Genomic DNA, 8,519 nt, shown 5'->3' on the forward strand with positions numbered 1-8,519 from the left:
TCACTATTTACGTATTACTGTGTATTTTTTATGAACAATGAATGCATTTTTATCCTATCTCTCCTTGGTCAATGCATGACTCGAGTGACATTTCCAAGAAATGCTTTCCTGCCTCTATTTTATCAATTTGAGAGAATAAACGGCAGGTAAAATTATCCTGCCTTGCCCCTACAGGTTCATCGCCAGGGAGGATAGAGTAAAGAATGATTATGTAAGATATACCTAGGTACTGTGGTGAAACCTTGAGTAAAAAAAATAATCGAGAGTGGAGACTGAGACGACTAGGACACGAAGAAACGACGGCAATGTGGAAACAAGAATGGGAAAGGTGGAAATAAGATGTAACAAGACAAAGAAAGACCTACGATGAGATGGATGGACAAGCTATGAGCTGATCTGAGGGTGAAGGGATGGAAATAGAGGACGCCCACGATAAAAAAGAGTGGAGGAAAATAAAAATTACAACGCCGACCCCACATAAAGATGGGAAAGGCAGAAATAAAGACTTAACGAAATACAAAAGTTGTTTTACGGACAGGAAAATGCTTTCAGATATTTACAAAGTTTGTTGGCAATGCCAACTAACATACATCGGTATGATTAACAGAAATATCTCAACTATAATAAAAGCGCATATAAGGGATTGCACAGAAAACAAATCAGTATTGTCAGAGTTTTCTCAACACCTAATGGAAACAAAGTATACCATAAACATGGTACATTGGAATACATCGCATATTGAAATATCCACTTACGAATCTTATTAGAACCAAGAAACCGAAATTAAACTTAGATGAGGTACTGTGAACAAACAGTAGGATTATATTGTGAACTATCGCCAATAAAACTCAAGCTATCATAATTTTACAGGAAGATTCAGTATAGGGAATTCTCCACACATATACAAAAAATTTCACTGAATACGTATTCTACCACATTTATTCCAATATAGCGGATATCCATATATAAGTGGGAGTGTACTCCTACTCTGGGATGGCACTAACAATGGACAACAATAGTTTTTAATCGTGTTGTATCATACTTCAAATATTAAGGATACTTCAAGAACAAACAAGTACAATTTTCAGTTTCTCTTTTAAACATTAAAGATTATACCGAAAGTACCGAAGACAATTCAATGTAAACTTCAAGACAACGAGTTCAACTTTTCTTCTAACCAGCGCCTTGACGAAGACTTTAGAAATTTTAGAAATTGAAATTAACCGGTGAAAAGAAAAGTTTAAACGCACCAAAGGAAAGATAACTTCTTACTATTGTGAAAGAACCGATTGGCATCGATTATCGAACCTATGACCCAGCAAAGCACCAACCCAGACAGCTAGGAAGTATGCAATGCTCTTCAGTTACATAAACCATTTCATTTCGGCAGACAATTTGTTTTATAAGCTTATGTAACTTGTAAGAAACAATAAAAGTGCAGAAACCACATGAGACATGTGCCATCATAAATAATACTCTCGTACCCGCTTTCTCTTAATCATTATTTTCCCGATTTCTTATTAATTTTCTGTCTAGTCGATGGCCTGATACTTCTTTATCACCTGAAAAAACTTTTCTTGGGAGGAGCAACTGACGTTATGTCATTGTGATGCCCATGAAATTGTCTTTTACATACACAGATCAGAGAGGTGATGGGGTACTGTCTTTACTTTTGATCAGTCACTTCCAACCTGTCAGTCACGTGGTCTAAATTAATCGTCTACGCTAGTCAGCCTTTGGAGTCCATCAGATCGCTTGCGAGCTATTGAATTCAAGTCTGCTGTCTTCTTTGGTTTTTGGTTGTAGAAGGAGAACCAGTCATTGGTAGGCGACAGGAGCCGCAACCTAAAGCAACAGGACAGCATTCCCATCGGATAGAGAAGGAATTAGTAGCGCTTGCAATCCAGCTAGAAGAGAACTAGGAGTGCCGACTTCAAGTCCACACATAACCAGTGAGAACATTTGAGCTTAGTGACATAGTTTGATCAACGGATTTTGGCGTCTAGAGTAGGGTGACCAGATTCTAACAAGCGAAAAGTAGGACACTAGAATACGTTAGCCTACTTTGTCGGCAATACGCATGTCCGTATTGCATTTAACGTTAACCCTAAGTTAATAATTCATTTTCTGAAGATGCTCAACAAAAATATTGAAGGAATCAACACAACTTTAAATATTTCATGAATGACAAGTAAAAGATTGATGAAACAATTTAAAACAATTTGATGGAGTAAGATAAAGAAGTCACTTCAATGAAAAACAAATCTTAAGTATGTTGAAGCATAAAAGTTTAATGAAACATAAAAATGCTGTTCGTCTTAGCGGTTATTTATCCATTACCTTGCAAACTAATTAACTATCAATATGGGTTATGAAACTCGGAGGTTCAATGCCGCGTTTACAAAAGCTCTCCATTGACTTCTGTCCTTAGCGAACTGGATCCAGTTTCTACTTTGTATTCCAATATCTGCAAGATCTATCTTAATACTATCGTCCCATCTGCACCTAGGTCTTCCTAATGGTCGTTTTCCGATTGGATTTAAAGCAGAATCTTTGAAAGCGTTCCTACTTTCTTCCATTCTGACTACATGACCTGCGACCTGAGCCTCCTAGATTTCATGACCCTAACAATGTTTGGTAAACTGTATAAATTTTGCAGTTCCTCGTTACGAAGTTTCTGCCATTCTCAAATAATTAAGCCTGCGTTCTCCCCTCAGAGTACGCGACCATACAGCACAACACGCATGGTTGTTGATTGTTATTTGGTTTTATTATTGTTTTCTTTTCCTAATAATAATATTCTGAGGAATGTAGAAAATCACAGCGGTTGATCATGTAGTAAAAGTGCCTGTGATTCGAATTGTTGTAAATAAAGAACAAAACATTCCTTTATTTACATTCTTTATTTATTAAAAGTATTGCAAATAAGTCAAGATATTAAAAAAAAAGTATATTTCTCGATTTTCTAGGCGTATTTGTAACACGCAGGACAGTTCTTTGAAAAACAGTACTGCACTGTGAAGATCAGTACGACTGTCACCCTACTCTAGATGATTGATCATGTTTATTTCTCTAGAATGTGTTGTGTTAATATGTTTAAAGAATATTTATTTAGTATGGTTACGGTATGCTTCTATCTGAGGAAAGTCTGATATATAATTATTTTTTCACTTCTCTAGAAAAACAAAAATAGTTTCTATGTCACCCGATAAACAAATTAACTATTATAACCTAACCTTTTAGCCTTACGGTTAGGTTAGTAACCTTGATGCGGTTACTTCCAGAAATTGGGGCCTGCATTTATCGATTCCTCACATATTACGTGGGATAAGACTGGTTTAACTGCTACGGTCCTAAGTACGAACATTTTACCACTCTTGAGGTCGGTTTTACTACGTGACCCATCCTGCTTCGCTCTGTTCTGTCGCGAGTTAATTGCACCGAGTATGTTCTATCAGTAAAAACACAACACTATCTGTACAAAATACTTCTAAAGAGTTCATTCTTTTCGATGCGCATGAAGAATTGGAGTATGCAATATAAAGTCAACCTTTCCTTTTTATCAAGAAACACTATTTAATTATTGTATGTTTGCCTGCTTAAAGTACCGTACTTTTGCACTTCAGGCGTAACTTTGCAGAAAATATGAAAAGAGTTGCAAGAGTAGGTAAAACCATGAACTGTAAAGAGAAAGTTTCAACTGGCACCGCAAGATAGAACATCTAACTGTATTTTGGCTATAATATTGGCAGTTAACATCAGTTCTAATTACCCGGAGGATTTGTTGTTATAGAGGTATGGAAAGCAGTCACTGTAAAGGCCGACAAAAATTGAAAGATATCACCTACAAGAATTTCCGTCAAAGTCAAGTCAGTTTCGTAGAATACTATTGTGTATAATGGGACTTTGAAGCAATAGGGCGATTCTCTGGCAAGTGGTCCATTGTCAGTAAATTTTCAAAATTAATTTGAAACTAGGATGTTTATGTTTTCCTATTAAGAAATAGTGTAACTATATACTAAGATATTTAAAATCTTTTTGTGAAATATATTTACAAGATTTTGACCACATAAACTTTATCTGTGGTCATCACGCTCAATGCTGTTCACATATCCCAATTTTCAAATAATTTTCAAACTAAATTCTAAATATGTAATTATATGAACAATAGACAAAAATATGAAATGGACCTTTGGCAAAAATTTGCCTATTTTGTTTTAATTAATATTTTATTCTGGTAGGCAAAAAACGTAGTTTTCTCATGTCATGTTTTGCTGTCCCGTGCGTAACGGAAAACTTGTATTTTTCGTGTTTTCTTTGTAATTGTAGAAGATAAAGTATTGAAACTTTTGCTCCAAAGTAGAATTATTATTAGCCTGTTAGTGGTACTTATTAAATTTGTTTATTATCCTCTTTATTTATGTCATGAGGTATAGAAATGTTGTCCCGTGCGTAACGTTACGCACGGGGCATTTACAGATTTATCCAAGGAAGTGAATAAAAATTAAGATTTCAATACGTGTTTATTGTTATTGAGGTTAAACAATGAAGAATAAATTTTTGTATTAACTCAAAGAAACATGAATTTGCTGTAAGAAACTAAATCAAACATAACTACCTAAAAAGTCTACGTTAAGTTACATAGAGACATTTACCACGAGGCTTAAAAACAAATTATCATGATAAATTATACTTTTTTCTGTTCGTTTGAAAGGTAGGTATCTAAGTTGGTTTCACAGTCTTGTAGAGGGCAAATAGATTCGCTTCAAAACTCTTTAGTTCTTTAAATAAACGGCTATTGGTTCTGGAACCTTATAGTATATTCTTTCATTCTTTGTCAGCAAATTAGATGCTTGAAGTATATTTAAAACTTGATCAAATGAGACATAAGATCTGTTCTTTTCATCGAAACAAAAATTTGTACAACTGTTATCCTTGCATTTCAGATTTGTTACTCTAATGTCCCCATCTTCTACATCACTTTCAGACACACATACATACCGATATTTAATCCTATATCTGGAAGAACCACAATCAAATTTCACTAGGATAAATCCACCTGCTCTAATATTGTCCATTCTGAGCTCGACAGTTGGTGGGTTGGAATATCATTATGAACATCGTCTTCAAAGTTGTATTCTGAATTAATGTCGCTGTCATTTGATGAATATATAATTCTGTACACTGGATCTCTTTTCGTTTTCCTTGAAACAATCTGACTTGAATTACCTTGTTGTTCTTCACATTTTAGAGTGATTTCCTGTTTTAAAGGGCTAACAACGAAACAATGCGGATTGAGTTTCGCAAAAGGAATGTGAGAGGAAAAGAGTTAATCTTATAACTTGTCTATAATGCTGAATTCTCACTTTATTTTTCAGTCTCACCTTCTTCTTATGTTTGTCTTAATTTTTTAGCCCTTTCAGCGTCTCTCATTGCTTTTGTTGATCGATTCAGTTCACCACTGACAATATTACTTGGAACAAAGTTCTTGCTTGTGAATCCATATTACTTACTTACTTACTTACTTAAAAAAAAAAAAAAAAAAAAAAAAAAAAAAAAACCCTCACGCAAATCTTCACTGTGAAGTAACAAAGAATCATACCAAATAACCAAAACCCAACTATTTCCCTTCAATTCACTTTCCCGTATTTCAGTTGACAATGGCAGCGTTCAAACGAATGAATGTTTGTTAGGTAGCACAGAGAATCGAGCAGCTCAACAGTTGTACAACATTATGTGGTTGGAACGCCATCAATCAGCGCTCAGACAAATACTCTAAAGACATGGTAATAACACTAAGCGAGTTGCCTAGCAAAGTTCGACTTTGATACTTTGGAATGTAATTTAATGCATTTAAATTAAATTATGGTTGCAAATTTTTTGTGCTTGTTAATGTCCAAATGTTAATCTTAAAATATCAATCTTTTTAGTAAGGATATTGCATACTAACAGTCTTAGAGCAGCCAATCAATTGCATGGTTACTTTTCTGTTCCGTGCGTAACGGTGAGTCGAAAAAGAAAACATAGTGTAAAGCTAATTAAATTCTATTTTCCAATTTAAAAAATATAATGCACAGTAAGGAGAATGAATGTAGAACATAAGTAATGGCATATAAAATGAAAATTCTGCCATAAATCGCAGAGAATGTCCAATGAAACTGAGGTTGTCAAATGAGCTTTTTGTCTGAGTCCCGTGCGTAACGCTTAATTTTGGCTTATAACTCAAAATTGCAATTGTTTTGTGTGTTTCATTTTATTTAACTATGCACTAATAATTTTCCCCCTAATTTTGACATACTTTTTATTTTATTTGAAAATACATTTTTGTTTAAAAAGCAGTTTTTGTGTACGAATGTCCCGTGCGTAACGCCGAGAATCGCCCAATAGTTGTTTCAGCCTTTACACGGAGTTACTTTGCATCGCCCCAAAGTAACCCCTTAGACAGGAAATTACTACTGCTGGTGCCTCCTGCGTTCTAGTTTTGGGTAAATTTAGAAAAGCTTAGTTTTTATTTTTATTTATTTTAGAAATCACCAGATTTTTTGGGGGGAATTAAGTTTATATGCATAGGAATGACTAACATTAGATTTTTTAAAAAAAGAAATCATGCAATTTGGGTGGGCTTCAGCCTGTAAACCCCAAATCCCGTAAATATATTCCATTGATTACGTTTGGGATGATATTCTTGGACATAAAGAGCAACCAAGGCAAATCAGTTCATGTTTTTTTTTTTTTTTTTTTTTGGGGGGGGGGGTTAAATTCCAAAGTTGGGCGTCCGTTTCCAGCGAAATTTTTAAAATTTACAGGAAATATATGGATAATTTGATCGTTTGTGTGCTTGATAATATATATGAGTCTCGAAATATCTGTTTATTTGTTATATATAAGCGGTTATAAACATGGGACTATATGGCGAGCGGAGGGAACTACTTTGCGCAAGGTAACCGAACAGTTGGATTGTGGGAAAGAAACGAGCATTTATGTTACCAACATGGCGAATGTACAAGGGCAATGAACTAGCAGTTTTAACATTTGTGAAGGAATACATTGATAACGAGCAAAATCTTTTAAAAGTTTGTGAAGAGCACGGATTAATGAACCTAATAACAAATTGCAGAAAGTGTGGAAAGGAGATAACAGTGAAAAAAACTTGACGAAAGCGGACGCCCAACTTCGGAATATATGCCTTTTTTTTCTTGAGTTGACATTTTTGTGGGGCATATGCTAAACTATCAGAATGTAGTTCTTGTGCTGGTACCAGAAAATAAATAATTTTCTTTACAAATATCGATAATTCATATCAAGTATCGATACCGGTACTATCATTCTAACATCAATATTTTTATACTGTATGCAGTTTTGTGTAGGAAATGAAATGTATAAATACTGAAGAGAAAATATTACACTACTTATCCCTATCCTACTCTATTCTACCCTACCCTACTATACCCTTTTAAAGCGGCCCTACTTATCGATGCGCAGCTGGAGCGTGTATTGTAAAGTTTGCCCATGCCTTTATAAGCTAAAGGATTATTAATGAAAATGAATGTGAAAATATTTTGTGCATTGCAACCTGCAATCGGACCCGGGACCACATGCACCAAAGGCGCACGTGCTTGTTACTGAAACAGGGAGGATGGCTAACCAAGTTTGTAATTGTAAACATATATTTGGTCAAAGTTTACTTTACGCCTAAAAAAAAAATAGTAGACCTAAATGCTTGGCTAGAAAATGAGTAAAGTTTATTACCAATATTGACAAAGTCTTTAGGGATAGAAGCTACAGTGCATTTCTCTACGAATTTAGGGTTAAGTTTGGTAAAGCGCACTGTTTTTCTATCTAACCTTTCCTCCGCTCCAATGAACTACCACATACCGAACTTAATCACACGACGTACCTGTAAAATATTTCTGAAGTTGTGTTTAACTCTAAATTTACGTTTGTACATTATTCTAAAATGAAAATAATCGGCTAAACTGCCATTTCTAGCCATAGAACTTATACACTTTTTATAGAACTTATATATTTTTCGGGTTCTTTTAAAAGAAACTGAAGTTAACACAGAACACTATCAATTACTACGAAACGTACTTTCCATTTCTGTCGTATGATGGCAGCACATGAGACATGGTTTTCGGGTTCTTTTAAAAGAAACTGAAATTAACACAGAACACTATCAATTACTACGAAACGTACTTTCCATTTCTGTCGTATGATGGCAGCACATGAGACATGGTTTTAAATGGAAGATTATGTACTCTTGCCATCTTGTGTTATCTCTTGAAAGTTCTTTTAAATGGTCTTCAAACATCTTTGTTCTTTTGTCACGACTTAATACATTTAAAATTTATGTTGTATATGTACTGTAGTTGCAATTTATCCCGTGGCCGGATTAAGGGGGGTGGTCTTAGGGGGGATGTAGCCCTGGGCCTTTAGGTGGACGGGGGCCTCTACTCTGATCAAAATTTCAACTGGCTGTCTAAAAAGAATTATCCAAGATACAATCATCATACAGGGCG

General features: G+C 34.9%; 1 protein-coding gene across 2 annotated transcripts in view; it reads right to left on the reverse strand.

Moving 5' to 3' along the window:
- LOC145683969 (uncharacterized) overlaps positions 1-8,236 on the reverse strand; it is a 35,761-nt gene extending 27,525 nt beyond the window's left edge. Inside the window, exon 1 of one of the 2 annotated variants that reach the window (XM_081755702.1) lies at positions 8,092-8,236. The gene's annotated coding sequence lies outside the window, so the exon portion shown is untranslated. The other variant, XM_081755701.1, reaches the window with a different exon arrangement.
- Positions 8,237-8,519: the final 283 nt, after the last annotated feature.

The sequence above is a fragment of the Thermobia domestica genome, chromosome 4, assembly GCF_964235325.1.
Source record: "Thermobia domestica chromosome 4, izTheDome1.hap1.1, whole genome shotgun sequence".
Taxonomy (NCBI): Eukaryota; Metazoa; Arthropoda; class Insecta; order Zygentoma; family Lepismatidae; genus Thermobia; species Thermobia domestica.